Source organism: Caloenas nicobarica, chromosome 15 (genome assembly GCF_036013445.1).
Source record: "Caloenas nicobarica isolate bCalNic1 chromosome 15, bCalNic1.hap1, whole genome shotgun sequence".
Classification (NCBI taxonomy): Eukaryota; Metazoa; Chordata; class Aves; order Columbiformes; family Columbidae; genus Caloenas; species Caloenas nicobarica.
In genome coordinates this window covers 5,210,030-5,225,837 of record NC_088259.1, presented here as the reverse complement: position 1 = coordinate 5,225,837, position 15,808 = coordinate 5,210,030, and the positions used below count along the sequence as shown (strand labels likewise).

The window sequence follows — 15,808 nt, the reverse complement described above, 5'->3', positions numbered from 1 at the left end:
ATTTTTCCAAGGCTTTACTCAGGGGAAAAAAAAAAAAAAAAACAAACCACAAACTAATTTCTTCTCTCCACTAAAACCTCTGCATGTGCCAATTTACAACAAAAGACACAAGGAATTGCTTTTTGTTCTGATTCTCAGAACTTCAGCAGCCAAACCAGAGCGCCCAGCACGCCCGGCAGAATTTTCATGAGAATTTCTCACACAATCCCCCACAGCACATGAAAATTTTGGTGCAAACATGGATATATTTTCCATCAAGTATTTTTTTCCTTCTGGCAAACTGTCTTCTCAAAAGGCCGCTGAAAACAATGGGAGCCTTTTACTGATAACGAAGGTTTTTGGAAGTCTTTTCCTGTGCTGAAGAGAACACGTTGAAATGAAACATTGAAATGAAATGGTATGTTTAGAAGAAATAAATGTCACCAAGCCTTCAGACAAAAGCTCTTCTCTGAGAAGCCAGCTTCTGATATCATTTCCCTCCTCATTTTTAGCCTCAGTTTTCAGGTGATACTGTCCCTGGCTTTGGCCTGAGAAAATAAGCGAGCAGGATTACAGCCCTGGAGAGCCGCTCCTGAGTAGACCTGCTGCTGGTGCTAACACACCTTTAGAGCAACCCAAGCTGAAAACACACCTTTGAAATCCCGCCCGAGCTCTGATACTCTCACCCGTGGTAACCCTGTTGATATACAGACACTTGCAAGGAAAACTCATGACTTATTTACCAGCCAATTCCTTCCCTGCCTTCCAAATTCAATCCAACGGCAGCTCAATTTCAGCTGAGCTGTCAATATAATATAAAGTGCTCCACTGCTCTCCTAACCTTTCCTGATATTATGGGATCCTCGCTTATTTGTAATGAAACACTATGAATAAATCAATGTATGTTAATACACGGAGTCTTAAATTTTTTATGAAGAACTCCACAAGAATCTAATTCCCAGGTTTGCTGAAAAAGCCTTTGAAAATTTTTAAGTTGCTTCCTTTGTGACAGCAGGAAAATGTTGCATTTTGAGGAAAAATAAATGTACAATGTTTAAAAAAGAGGGCTTTAACAATAACAGGGTAATAAAGAGACAGAGGCTGATATAGCTGACACCAGAGAAAGGTGTGAGCATGTGAATCCTATTATTTGGACAGAGAAAAAGAATTCAGACGGAGCTGACGCCCAAGACGATGCAGCATAACAGAGAAGGGCCATAATATACACCAGGCCCACAGAGCAGCAAGAAATCACAAAAGCAGAATTCTTAAAGGAATTATAATTAAACAGCTTGCAGGTGATTTCATTGAAAACCTACTGATTTTTTCAGGAATTACAACCTGGCTTTAAACTTTTATTACTTCCCAGAAACCGGAGAAAGAGATCTTAGCAAAATGGTCATTAAAACAAAAAATTTAAATGCAGGGAGGAGAAATCTTTACACTCATTCCTTTTCCTTAGGTAAGGTGATGACAATACAGTGCAGCATGGTACAGGACAATATTTTGACAGTTCTTATTGCATCAAGGTACTTCAAGGCAAGAGAATCTGTGTAAAAACCCCATTGCAGTTAGAGTGAGCATCAGAGACCTTAATTTAAGAGACACGACCCAGTCAATGCCATAACCAAATCCAGAAAAAAAAAATATTCTGTTAGGTAGGAATGAACTGATGCAATCTGTATGTTTTATTTGCAAATCAAGTGCTAGAGAAATAGCAACTCTATAAATTCCAAAGGGCAATCAGCAAAACAGGAGTTTGGGAAAAAGACAGGGAACTTCCTACTGCTGGGCCACTGAAAACCACGTTTACAGGATGCTCAGGTAGTAGCTTGTCTGAAATCAGTGGTATTCATTTTCAAGCACATTATACAGAAGAGGCTATAAATACAAGTGGAAGATGCACTTGTCCTTGATCTGCATGTAAATAAAGGTATCCAGCTGCCCTCACCAGTTCTAAAATCACTACAAAGAGTTCTTTTTCTTCATTAAATAAAACCTGTCCCTTAAGGCAAATAGAGCTAGAAAAGCTTTCAAGGGAAAAAACAAAACAAAGAAAGTTACTGATTTAAATAGAGTCTTTCTTTTTTTCTGTTGACTACAGCAGAGAATATGAGTAAAAGGGACATTATAAAACAACCTGGGTTCAACTCACAAGAAGCGGGGAAGGAGAAAACTATACTTGAGAGTATGTCCATGATATGAGATTTTAGTGTGGGTCAGTTTTCAGAAAGACTACTCCCCCAAATCAGACTTCAATATTTCTCAAAAATCTTACAGGATATGTAAACTACACTAAAGAGAGATTCACTGCACAGCCAAATGATGCGATTATTGTTACTGCAGTAGACTCTCCATTCCAACAGGCTCCCTATTAAACCAGGTGACGTGCAGACATTCAAAGAAAGCAATCCTTGTGCCCCAAACATAATATTTAACACATGAACAGTACGTGGATGTAACACAGAGAACAGGAAAGCAATAGCACGAAATTGTGCATGTGGCCCCATTTTATTCTTTCCATAAGGAGAAATATTTAAAGGGCTGGTAAGTATAATGGTGCCTGCAGGTACAGGTAGTTACCAGCTATTCCTGTCATCAGAGTTAGTCTTGAGCTCTTCTCTGCTTTCCACAAGAAGAGCTCTGAATGACTGAAGAGGCGAGGAAAGAATCTACAGACAGTGCTGGGAGAGCCTGTGGCCATGGGCCCACCTCTGCTGATGGCTTTTGTCATGACCATGTTAACCTGATGTTCTCCGAGTGCCTATTTTGCCATTTATGAAATGAGGGCTGTTACAGTCGTCTACACAAACATTTTTGTGGTTGAGGGATTCTGTGGATTTCTGTAACTGCTGAGTGCTGACGGTTATGCAGCAAAATCACAGGTGAAACAGATGAAGTAGCCCCCAAACTAGAGCACTCTGTTTGGAAAAGGAGACAAATTCTCTTCCAGCTCTTAAAAAAAAAAAATATATATATATTTAAAAGAAGAATCATTTTTCCCTTTCAAGTCAGATATTGCCTGTTTCTTAGCTATTAGTGCACCATCCGAGAGCTCTGTCGCAGTCTGTTCGTCCATGGGCCTCCCAGCACAGCTACAGCAGCTGCAACTTCAGCTCCAATTCCAGCTGCTCCTGCCAGCAGCATCTCCTGGACCTGGCTGCTCCCTCCTGACCCACCACCCACCCAGCCTCTTCAAACCATGGGCTCCCCATCCAGCTCAGCAACATCTCTCATAGCCAGGATCATCTCCATTTACTGAAATTGTTGGTATTTCATCAAATCACAGAATCATTTTGGTTGGAAAAGACTTTTAAGATCATTGAGTCTAACTATTAACCTGATGCTGTCAAGCCCACCACTAAACCATATCCCTAAGAACCTCACCCTTAGCGCTAAACCACATGCATTTGTGTGTATATATGTCTCTGTGTCAGAAGATTTCTCCTATAGAAAGAAAAGATGCTGTAACGTCACTTATGTGTTGGTTTTCATGTATAAATGCATGACGTGAAATGAAGACACTAAGAAGCTGCCACTCTTCTCCTTAATTGATTTAAACTAGAAGTTCTGAAGCAAGAGGAATTTCAGGGAATCAGACACTGAAAAATTTTCAAGAAGAAACTACCAAAATTTCCAACTCTGGAGTCATTTATAAACGCACAGAAACGTGTCTGGAAAAGACATGTAGCATTTTCCTAGAACAAGAAGGATGTTGAAAAAAACACCTGTTCTTCTAGTTGGTATGCTGACTGTTTATCTTAATTTCTTGTTCCAAGTGTCAAACCATTTCATTACAAAACAAACAAGAGTTTCCAATCCTGAAAATGAGATAGCTCAATCACAAGAAAGCAGCTGTTCTAAATTATTTTAAAATAATTTATTTAAAAGACAAACCATGTCATACAATAATTCTGTATTCTGAAGAAAAAGAAACATTAATTTAAATGTTTAAAAACCTAGACAGAAAACAAACAAGAAAATACTCAAAAATATATTTAAGAATTTCACCCTGATTGAAAATATTTGGCTTTATGCTGATGAAGAATAAATGCAAATACAAAGATGAGGAAATTTCTCAGACTGAAACTCTATGTTTTTTAACCAGTTCCCTGGTTATCTCTTGTGCAGCAAGCAGGTGTCATAGTCTGAAAGTTGTCTTCCCTTTGCAAACTGGAACGAGTTCGCATATGTAATGTAAAGTTTACACATTGGCTCCAGGGCAACTTGATGGTCCCAAGGAAATTTTTAGTGGCCAACACTGCTACAGTTCTAATCACAGCAAACACCGGTGCAGACTCAAATACAACAAACCCAAGAAATACACATGAATAAATCCTAAATCTTCCTTGGAATCTCCTTCACTGAGTTAACAAAATGGTTCTCAAACTGAAGCAACAGCAGCAGAAAATTCAAAGTAATTGGAAAGTCAGATGTAAAGTGGAACTCAGAAGGATAAAGAAGAACCACATTCCTACTAGAACAAGGAGGGACAAAACATTCTTCCCAGCATTCACCCACCTGGACAGGAATTGTTTACTCAGGAGGTGCATAGACAATTCAGGTCCTTGGTCAACTGTGCAAAATTTGGCTGCGTGACTCCAAATTCTTTGTAAAATGTAAACCAGGTCAACAGTACACGTTCAAGTCTACTGGAAACTACCAAAAGGGCTTTATACATTTAACTTCCACGTGTTCGGTGATATACAACTGCTGTGATAGACGATGGAGAATAAAATAAGAAGAAATCAGTATAAGAAATGACCTGGTGAGTTCAGTCCTTCTTACTTAAGCAGACATCCAATCTACACCAGAGCACCCTCAGTGCCAGTTAACTAGAAGCGAACCCTCTTATTCCATCCTGCTCTCTGGTTTTTATCCATTTTAAAAGTTCACAATATTAACTCCTTGAAAGCACGGAGCAAATACTATGTTAACAACCACAAAGAAGAAGATATAATATAGAGAGAGCATAACACGGTTCTTATCTCCTTTGCAGAGCCTAATTTAACACCATTTTCTAGGGAAACGTAAACGCTTTGCTAACTGTCATCATCTGTGACTGTAAAACTTCTATTACAATATGAGGACTTATAAAACTTTCATTGTGAAGGAAAAGACCATAGCAGATGTATTAACTAAACTAGGAGGCACAAGGCTATTCTCCACTGCAAATCTTTCTTCAGAAGAAAACACATAACAAAAAATATAATTTCAAAAAAAAGAATCCTACCCATAACCTCAGTTGGGTTTTCCCATTCCCCACAGGTATATGGGCAACTCCACACAAGCAAAAGGAGATTGTGATACTAGAATATATTATACATACAATAACATATTATACATATATGTAACATATTATGCTTCATCAGTTGTATGTGCCTGTTCAGCTTGAGTATCAGCCATGGACCAGGGCACAAAACCCTGCAAGGATTTCACAAACTTTCCCAGAAGCTGAATTAACATTCAGCAGTTCACCCTCCATGTTAGCAGCTCCCATGTCCATGGCCCAGGCACTCGCTGAATCTCTACACCATGCTTAGCAGATACACAAAATAACACAAATCTTGTGACTTTTACTCCATCTTTGCATGGTGGAGTCTGGGGGATCTTTACCATGTGCCTTTTAAAATAAAAATAGCAGTCATTGTCGTTGAAAACTGGAGGTTAAAAAAAATAATCCCTGTAGAAAAAAAGGGTATATGTTCTTAAAAATATGGTAATTAAACAGTGAAACGGACTGTCAAGCAATGTGATAAATTAACCTTCGGGTTTAGACATTCCTTCGGAAGAATGTATTATGGCACGACCATGAGGCCCTAAGCTTAATACAAGAACAAATTGTGATAAAGATCTCATCACTTCATTGTAATGGTCTTTGCTGCCCTTCATTACTAAAATCCTTTGTGAACCCTGGATGGCTCTTCGGATTCCCTTTAATCCTCTTAAATAAATTAACAAGAAAGGATATTCTGCTCCAATCTCGGTTATGTATCCATTTAGCCTTCTCCTACATTTGATACGTTTGAGTAAGTTTTCACACTGACGAATAACTGAGTTGTCAGGATTTCATGTGTTCATAACCTTAAAACTGAGGGCAGCAAACGCTAATGTCTCAGGATTGAGAGCTTGCCAGTCAAGGCAAAAAAATATGCTCATATGTTTCTTTTCCCAGCAATTGATCCCAGTATACACGCCACTTTGTCTTATATCTTTTGTCATACAGAATTAATCAACCATGCTGAGCAGAATTTTGCTCTGTACAACCATATTCACCATCAAACATTAGGACTTTAAGCTTCCCCTCTGATTTTAGCAACTGCAGCATGTTTGAAGGCAAATGGTAAGTGCTGCTGTTAAATCAAACACTACTTTGTAGAGACATTACACACCCTTATATCTATTTTCCATTTTAGTGATATCCTGCATAACAGTTTGGGGAAAGCATCTGAAACCTATAAATTCATTACATTATCCCCTGTGTTCCCACTGACAGTTTATGTCCCCCTGTCTTTATAAAACAGCCCATTCTGCCTCTCCATACCCTTCCTACAATACACAAACCTGGACTTCTGGGGATGCTTTGGAGCTGACAGGTAGCTGATATATATATATGTATATGCATATATATATATTTTTTTTTTAACGCCCTTTTCAGTTGGTAATGCCCCAAGACTGAACCAAGCTCTTGCTATGGACAAGCGAGGAGCCAGGCGGAGGAACGTTGCACAGACACTTCACGCGTGACTGCGCAAGGTCAGAAGCTGGCTCTGCAGGGACACCCTGACTACTGGCTCTCGCTTTACTGAGCCAGAAGAAAGTGAAGCTTTTCCTGACTCATTGCTGGTTTTTGAACTCCTGTCTTGTGAGGCAAGACCTAGAATCAAGCCCTTTTTTTTTTTTTTTAATCCATTGGTTCTTATCATATGCTGCAGTCAGGGGCAGGGGGGTGGGCTGCCCGCAGAAGGGGCACTGGGAATACGGATCCCTGCGACTGTCAGAGGTGTCAGCTCCTCCAGCGCTGCTCAGCAAGCGGCACATGAGGAGGGCAGCCTGTCCGTCCGACCAGAACAGCCGGTGAGCTGGAGTCACATCCCACACCAGGGCTGGGCTCACCTCTCCTGCAGAATTTCAAGCTGCCACCGCGTCCCAGCCGGTCCTGCCTCGGCTGGTGGAAAAGGTTCAAATCAAAACCACTGAAATCTGAAAAATGAAACTGCTGACATCTCAGAAAATGAAAACCACACGTTGGTAAACAGCTTTAATTCCTTTCTTTTTTAAATGGGCCCTTCATTTTGAAAACTACGTAACTAGAGAGATGTTGGTACTTCCCAACTACATAATCGCCTCTGAATTAGAATCCCTTCTATTTAACCAGAAGACAACCAGGCACTCAGCAGTGGAAAAGCTCGACTTAGTGGTGTTAAGTGCAGCTTTAGAGAAGCTTAACATTGAGTTGTGTGGAGCCCAGCACACGGGCATTCTCACCCAGCACAAAGCAGAACGTCTCCTCCATGGCCAGGCTGGGCTCCTGCTGCCCCGCACCTGCACAAAATAACGTCCCCCCACGCTTTCCTCTGCCATTTGCTTCAGTTTCATAGCAGGGTCAGCACAAAACTTCACAAAGGGATGAGGAGGAAGTTTCTCACAGGTAAAGTGTGATTTTCCAGGGCTGAAAATCATTATGCAACTCATGAGTGTGCAGAGATAATCAAATCAGGTATCGCTGGAGAACGTTGGATGTGTTCACAGGCTTCAGCGCTGCAGATGGAGGGGAGGGGGAACCAGCTGAAAGGCTTCACGGTTGAAAATACCTTGGGAAACAATAGGCTATTTAGTTTTTAATCTTGCTTTACATATTCTACTCCATGCTCTAATAAAGCCTACAAGCAAGCTTCATTTTTTCCCCCGTTTCCCAAAACCAAACACAAATAAACAGATGCATTGAAGTCTGACAAAAATACCCTTGAACTCGAATTTATCCAAACATTTCCTGAGTCTCTGCCTCGGGGAAGCATTGTCCTCCAAGCCAGGTGTTAAGAAGCCATATGCAACATGTATTAATCGTGCAAATGACTTTTGATGACGGAAGGAAACCAGTACTAGCTCATGGTGCCTCCTGGAAAGGTTTTCTTTGAATTCAGTGTGTCCAGAGGTTGTACAAAATGACGGTGTTTTACTGAGCTACCACTTGCTACCATTTCAGGTACCACTGACTTCCCAGAAGTTTTGCAAGGCTTCTCCTTAGTTCCTACTAGATGAGGATTACTCTCGCATAGTCAACACTGAGTTTCCAAAACATACCTTTTTGGAACCTGAGCGCGTATCATTTGTAAGATATGTAATACTAAAAGCAGCTTCAGATTTCAATGCAAAGAACAGTAAGGAAAAGCCATTCCCAACCACAGCTTGCCCTTCCTTCCTAGAATGTGAAAACAAGAGGATTAGTAGTATGTTCTTAAAATTACACACGTAGCCCTTATACAGATGAGCCCAGCACCACCTGTGAGCATGATCTGGCTTCTCCATAGTCACTACACATTGAGATAAGTGATGAAGATTTAATTGCCCCCTCCTCTTTGGTGACACCTCCTAGGGTCTAGAGCACAAGTTCTGTGAGGAACTACTGAGGGACCCGGGGGGTTCAGCTGGAGAACAGGAGCTGAGGGGAGACCTTCTGATCTCTGACCTGCCTGAAAGGAGCTTGGAGCCAGGGGGGGTCGGGCTCTGCTCCCCAGGAACAAGCGCCAGGACCAGAGGAAACGGCCTCAAGTTGTGCCAGGGGAGGTTGAGGTTGGATCTGGGGAACAATTTCTTCCCCAAAGGGCTGTGGGGCATTGGAACAGGCTGCCCAGGGCAGTGCTGGAGTCACCATCCCTGGAGGGGTTTAAAGGACGTGTAGATGAGGTTCTTAGGGACATGAGTTAGAGAGGTGGACTTGGCAGTCTGAGGTTAATGGTTTGACTTGATCTTAAAGGTCTTTTCCAACCTAAATGATTTTGTGATTCTTAGGAACAGAGTTTAAGCTGAATAAGACAACTGCCAAATTCAAACCTGACAATCCAACACCTTCTCCCAGCCTGAAATTTACTTCAGAATGGAAATCAGCTCTTTTCTTGCTCAGGGTCATGCTCAGAACCACACTTCCATGGTAAACCACCACTGCGCAAACAACTGCCAAATGTTTTAAGAAGCTGATGCAGTACAGGCAGTAAATTACAAAGCAGCATCACTGTCAGCTGAAAACCAACAGCAAAGAGCAGTTACATGAGACAGAGCCCAAACTTTTATACTGATTTTTCTGAAAAAATCTTTACCTTCTGGTATTAATTCTTCATTCAATCTTGGCAAAACTGTAGTTTCAGCAGACAATTAAAGATCTTCTCTTTTGCTTTCCAAAGGTGAAACATAATTGTTATTTTATGTAATTCTAAGTAGCTTATTCCTCCTGCTGTAGAGATTCTGCTCCAGGCTCCCAGCTGCATAGAAACTGGCACCGTCCCCACTCCTGTTTACAACATCACCAACTGATAACACTTGCCACTTACATTTCCAAGGCTGATATCAAGCAGAGTGCAAATCATAAACAACCAGGGCCCTGGATGTGGGCTACACATTTCACGTTCCAAGCCGAGAGTGTCAGAAGCGGAAAAGTCAGCTCTGTGTTTTTATATCAAAGAACAAAAATATTTTATCTAGCTCACCTCCATCTTCACGTTCCAGCACAAGTCTTGCTTGGGTGTAAAAAGATAAGCCATGAAGAACATAAGGAACTCCTCCTTTGTCACATATATTATCAGATCTGCTTGTTTTCTTGAAGGGAACAGGGCACAATCCCTCTTCACAGAATCCCAGAATGTCAGGGATTGGAAGGGACCTCGAAAGCTCATGATGAGGTCTCACCAGGGCAGAGTAGAGGGGCAGGAGAACCTCTCTGACCTACTGACCACCCCACTTCTAACCCCCGCCAGGTCCCATTGGCCTTCCTGGCCGCAAGGTCCCAGTGCTGGCTCATGGTCACCCTGCTGTCCTCAGGACCTCCAGGTCCCTTTCCCCTACACTGCTCTCTAATAGGTCATTCCCCAACTTAGACTGGAACCTAGGGTTGTTCCTGCCCAGATGCAAGACTCCATACGCCTCTTGCTGCTGCTTGCTGTGCTTTTTTAAGGCATGCAATATTACAGACTGTTCCCCCTGATGGCTTGAGGTGAACTCTGTTAATATGGTCAAATCAGCCTGATACCTATAAGCATTGCAAGAAACTAAATCTTTCTGGTTAAGGAAAGCAGCAGTGCTCCCCATCACATGTTTTTTGGTGTGCAATCCGCCTGCCCTGGCTGCACATTGCAATGGAAACAGAGGAACGTGCATGGGGAGCAACCCCGGTACTACCCAGGGATGCTGGGGAACACGTGTACTTCATCAGTTAGAAACAATAACCAGTGGTAAAGCCTCAATTCATTTCATAGAACAAACTAAGGATGCACTTTTTTAATCACCTGACTGAAACAGGTTATTACATAGAAGGTGGAGGGGAAAAAGGGGTCAATTCAACTATTTCAAATAAAGTTTATATTCAGAGCTTCTGCAAAATGATCAACCCTGCAGCAGACAGAGCGTGACTAACACAGGAGCAAAAGCAGCACGGACTGGTCTGATCACGGCTTAAATCCCAAACCAGGCTGTGTGAAAAGTCTTACAAAGGTCTTGATATTCATTACAAACAAAAATCGTAAGAAGCCTGGCTGCGCACCGGAATGCTCACCAGCAAGGCATTACCATCAAGAATACTTTATACAGTACACCAACTAGAAACACCTAAGCAAATTGTTTTAGTCCAGCAAACCACTCAAACACACATTTAGCTTACTTTACTGCCAAGGGAATTTTAAGTGCATGTCTACATGGTCATCTCAAAAGCAGAGGATAAGTGAATCAAGCCCAGAGCTGCACTCTTACCATAAGATCAACCTGTGGAAACTCACACAAAAAAATTAAAAATTCATCTTCAGTGAAAGAATCACAGAGCACTAAGGATGAGAACTCACTTGTAAATCAGTTCTGACACAATCCAGGACCCAAATGTTTGGCTTCTCTTTCCTCTTTCACACAAGCATCCCTAAATCAAACCTTATTTTTTTGGTACTTCCTTTTTTTGCCTGGATCTTTCCATTTTCAGACTGTTCCTTCAGAGCAAACACTGCATCTCGAACACCAAATACCCATGAATAAAATGTATGCGAGTTGTCATGCTTTGCTAATCATCAAATAATCTGATTACCTGTCCCTTGCCATGCTCTTCATATACTATTATTTTCTATGATGCCGGAAAGGCAAAACACAATAAAATAGAAGATATGACCATTTTTTTGGCACTATGTGTTAAAACAATGACTCTGACTGCAGTTTTTACAGCTGTCTCAGGTTATGTCATCAAGTTGTCTCAACTTTGGATTTTTCTCACCAGAAAGATTTAAAAGCAACTGTACAGAGCAAATAAAGGATGGAAATAGGCTGTGCAATTTCCAGGCATTTTTCTACTTTTTGTATTAATATTTCCACCTTTCCTATCTCACATAATTCCCAAAGATATAGGCTGGCTAGTTGCAAAAACTTTGAAAACTGCTTCAAGTCTAATTCAGCCTTATGAAATGGAGGGGAAGACAAGCCAGCTCCCCCACTAATGCATATCTGTCATAAATAAGAGGGCAAGAAATCCTCCTTGAAGCTGATGTAAAAATCCTTGGTTTAGTGTTCTAAGCAATAGCAAATAAATCCACCTGAACTGCTTCGGCCAGCAAAAATCCAAGTTGCTTCTGCAACGCTGTAGCAGAAAAATGGCCAGCTTTGCAGCTAGATAAGAGAGTAAAGAAAATAAATTTTTATATGCAAAATAATTGCTTGGAATTTAGTGGATAAGATGCTGTCTTGTATATTAGTATTTATAGCAAGCTGGAATATATTTTCCTGAGTGGCTTTGCAAAGGTAGACAAGGTTGAAAATCTCATGAATATTACTTAGCTGTTCATGGAGCTGTGATTTCAAGGCTGTAGCCGCTGTCCCCATGTTGCTGTAACAGTGCTGTGGAAAGTAAGGAAAGTAATCTACGTCTCCCGGGTGTGGATCTGGGAAAGCGGAGGGGGAGAGGCGGTACCACGGCAGGGTGACACGGGGAGCGCACCCCACTCTCGACGCAACGTCTTCTCTGAAATGAAGATTTCCAACCAAGGAACAAACCCTATGTCAGGGCAGGGCAAGAACCTGTGGGGTAAACAGCCTCCCACCCTGCAGTCCCAAAAACGTTTTCTAACAGTCTTCCTACATCTCAGCAATATACATTTCGTATCATCTAAACCTTAAAGGATTTGTCCTATGTTTGCATCTGAAAAAGCCATTCGGTTCGCTTAAAACCATGAATTCCTCATCATCACGTAACATCCTCCCTCCTCCCACCCTCGCTGGAAAGTTCTTTCTCCCTTTCTTACTCAGGGGCTTATGACTTTATACTGTGAACTTTCTTTCCACCCTAATCATAATATTTTATCAGAAAGAACAAATCTTGTGCCTTTAAAGAGACTTCACAGTGTTTACACCCAGAGGGCTTTCATTTGTGCACACACTGTCTACAACTTTTGCTGAATAAAGTCACTGTTGCTGGTTTCCTCTTGAATAAATCCTGGGCCTGATTTTCTAACGTCCTGGGGAGAGTCCAAAGTCAGAAAAGAGCTGGAAATTCTCCATCACCTTGGAAAAACCGCATCCCTTGTTCCTCAGGACATAACTGCTTTAGAGCAAATAACTGGGATACGAGTTTTGCAGATACTTCAGCTACTACGTGAATAAAATCCTATTACTATTGCAGAAGAGGTAGTCTCCAGTCAGGTTTGCTGCAGTAAGTTTTCTGGTTTATTCACCTGAACTATATCTTCACAAAAGCCAGAGGCTGTAAAATGCACGGTGTATAAAGCAAGTTAAAAATCCCTACCAAAAAAATGTTCCAATTTTTTTTAAGTGACTTCCCACAGGAAGGTGTCTCTGAGCTATCCATTAGCTGAAAGTGAGATACATCTCACTGAACAACTAAATACTCCTTTGTAGAGGGGAAAAAACATGCGGTGGCCTAAGTGCAGCAAATGTGTTCAAGAAAGTGAAGCAACATTCCCTCTCGAACTCCTTACAGAGCTGCAGCATCAGTGGGAACATCTCACCCTGTGCCCAGGACAATGGAAAGAACTGGCCAGACAAGGTTGTTCAGAGGACAGGACATAAAAAGCAATAGCCCACTAGCCTCTTGCCCACTGAAAAACTGAAAAAAAAAAAATCATACCATGACCCACTTCTCTGCGAGATGTTCTATTTGTAGCTGCTTTCTCTGGGCAGAAATGCCTCTGTTCCCCGTGACTCTCCATTCGCACCACAGTCGATAAAATAAAACATCGTATGATGCCCACATACTTCTCTGTCCCATCGCAGATGTCACCCTGGCTCTCCTGAGTGCTCTTATCTCACGTACTGAACCGGGACCCTGGATTTATTTTGCAGCTTGGTGTAGCCTCTGTTCATCGCTGTGCACGGTGGACGGCTTTGCTTGAGCAAAGGCAAAAGCAGTTTATTTTCAAACCCTGAAATCCTGCTTTCTTCAGATATAACTGCCTGGTTAAAAGAGAGGGACACGTGTCCAAACGGGCAGGTCTGAGAACGGCATCGGTGAAGGTCTCACACCAAGGACTCGGCATGGAGACTGATTTATTTTGTTCTCACAAGGAGAAACAAAAGTCAACTTTAGACCTTTCTCCCCATGTTACATTGATTTTTGTTTTTTTTATTCAATTTGAGAAAATACGGGCATTCACTCAAACACTGACTAGCGCAGAAATAACTGTATTATGGTATACTTTATGTTGTAAGGTTTTCTTTCAATCGTGTTATTTTGTTTTTTGAATACACATTGTGGAGATCACATGAACAAAAAGTGAACTGTTATGATCTCTTGATACCTCTCAACTCCATTTCTGGTTTTATGGTCCTGTAATCAACTTTCAATGCATATGAAAATACTTCTGCTGCACTTTTAAAATGTTTTGCAAAACTCTTGGCATAATACACTTGCTGCACTCCATTACATTTGCCTGTTCTTGAGTTCAAAACAAGATTGAAAAAGGATACATTTTTGTTCCCTTTTTTAATAGTCTGTTGGATTTCACTTCATCTGTAGGAATATATTCAACCATCAATTGTGTTCATTGGATAATCCATTAGATTGGCTCAATCTCCTCATCTTTATTCCTCACACTAGCAGCGATATTCCAATAAATTTTCACTCCACCCCTCTTTTATATCACCGAATTCCTTGTGATGCTCCAAAGATTCTTTGGATTGGTTTAGGTCACATTAAAAAGCATTGCAGTTAAAAGAGTCTCAAATGATAAAGTTTAAAATAGTTCAGTTTATTGTTCCAACTCCCCGTTTAGGATAATCTGGCTCTGGTTTTTCTTTCCCTTTTGCTAATAAGCTGTAAAATCAAGCACCAAGCTGCCAGATGAGTTTGGCCAGCTCCATCTCTCCTCTATACATAAGAAGCAAAACCCCTATAAAAACTGTACCTCGGCTCTTTGGTCCCTCCTGTTAGAGCCCTGGACCTTGGCAACGCTCTTTCCTGCTCCATGAGCACCGGACAGAATTTGCACCAGGTCTGTCCTATTTGGCGCAATTATCTCCTTCCCCACCCTACCCCCAGCTCTTCAAGTGTTTTGAAGGAGCAGAAGTGGAAGAAAACGTCTTGGCTTCTCTCTGACACTGTCACACAGTGCCAAGAAAAGCCCCGTTGCCAACACCACCGCTGTGTCACATCTGGACACAGGGCTGGCGTGGGTGGCAGAGGCACCTTGATGAGCAACCAGAGGGAGCCAAGAGTTTTTAACTTGTCCTGGTGAGGAGGTGAAGAAGATTAATTGCCACAGATGTAGACCTAAGCTCTGCACACTAGGAATCACAGAATAGAACTAAACTTGAAAGGCTCAGGCATTTTTCAAAATGTACCTCATTCGGTTTCAATCATAAAGCAAAATTAGAAGTCTACAGGAAAAAAAAATGGCGGATATTTTCTCTGATGAAGAAGTAAATATTTTCTTCCTCTTTAAGGCATTTCTTTTAGTACTCTCTCCCACGCTGTCCCGTATTTCCAAGCAGATATTTCTAAGCTGTGCCTCTTGCACTGCAAGATGACTGCAGGGCAGTGGGAGCAAAAGGCAAGAAGACGCCCCTCAGGCTTGTGTAACCCCAGGCAAGTATGTAAAGGACACTTAGTCACAGTGATTCCTGCAGCAGACAGCTCTAATGCCACCCTCCACCCACCCAGAATACACTTTCCAAATCCTAACAGCATATTTTTTTTTTTTTTTTAACCTCTGGATGTTCGACACTCCGCAGCCTATTTTAAAGGTGGCTACGAAAAAGAGTCCAACAGGATAGTTAAATTTGCTGTACAGTCGTCTGCACCTGCATTAAGAAAATTCAGAGGAAGAGAGTAGTCCAGGGGTTTCCACAAATCAAAAATGGATAAGGTACGTACACATTCCTGTAGGACCAAGAAAAAAGGCTTCAAAAATCTAAATGACAACATTAGAACAAGTGTGTCTATTCATTGTCAAGCTTGAGCTGCTGTAAACTTCAACACAAAAGCCCTTGATTAGTGCAGACCTTTCTTTTCTGATAGTCTCAAGTGATTCATGGTTTCAGCCTCAAGGCCTATAGTGGTTCAGCCCCAAAGAGCAGAAAAATAATTGCTTGTTATTGGACATATCAAAGCTGTGAATACAGTATTTTGTTC

At 41.5% G+C, this 15,808-nt stretch overlaps 1 protein-coding gene across 3 annotated transcripts in view; it reads right to left on the bottom strand.

Moving 5' to 3' along the window:
• PTPRT (protein tyrosine phosphatase receptor type T) overlaps positions 1 to 15,808 on the bottom strand; it is a 441,556-nt gene that overhangs the window by 116,773 nt on the left and 308,975 nt on the right. The window lies entirely within an intron of this gene.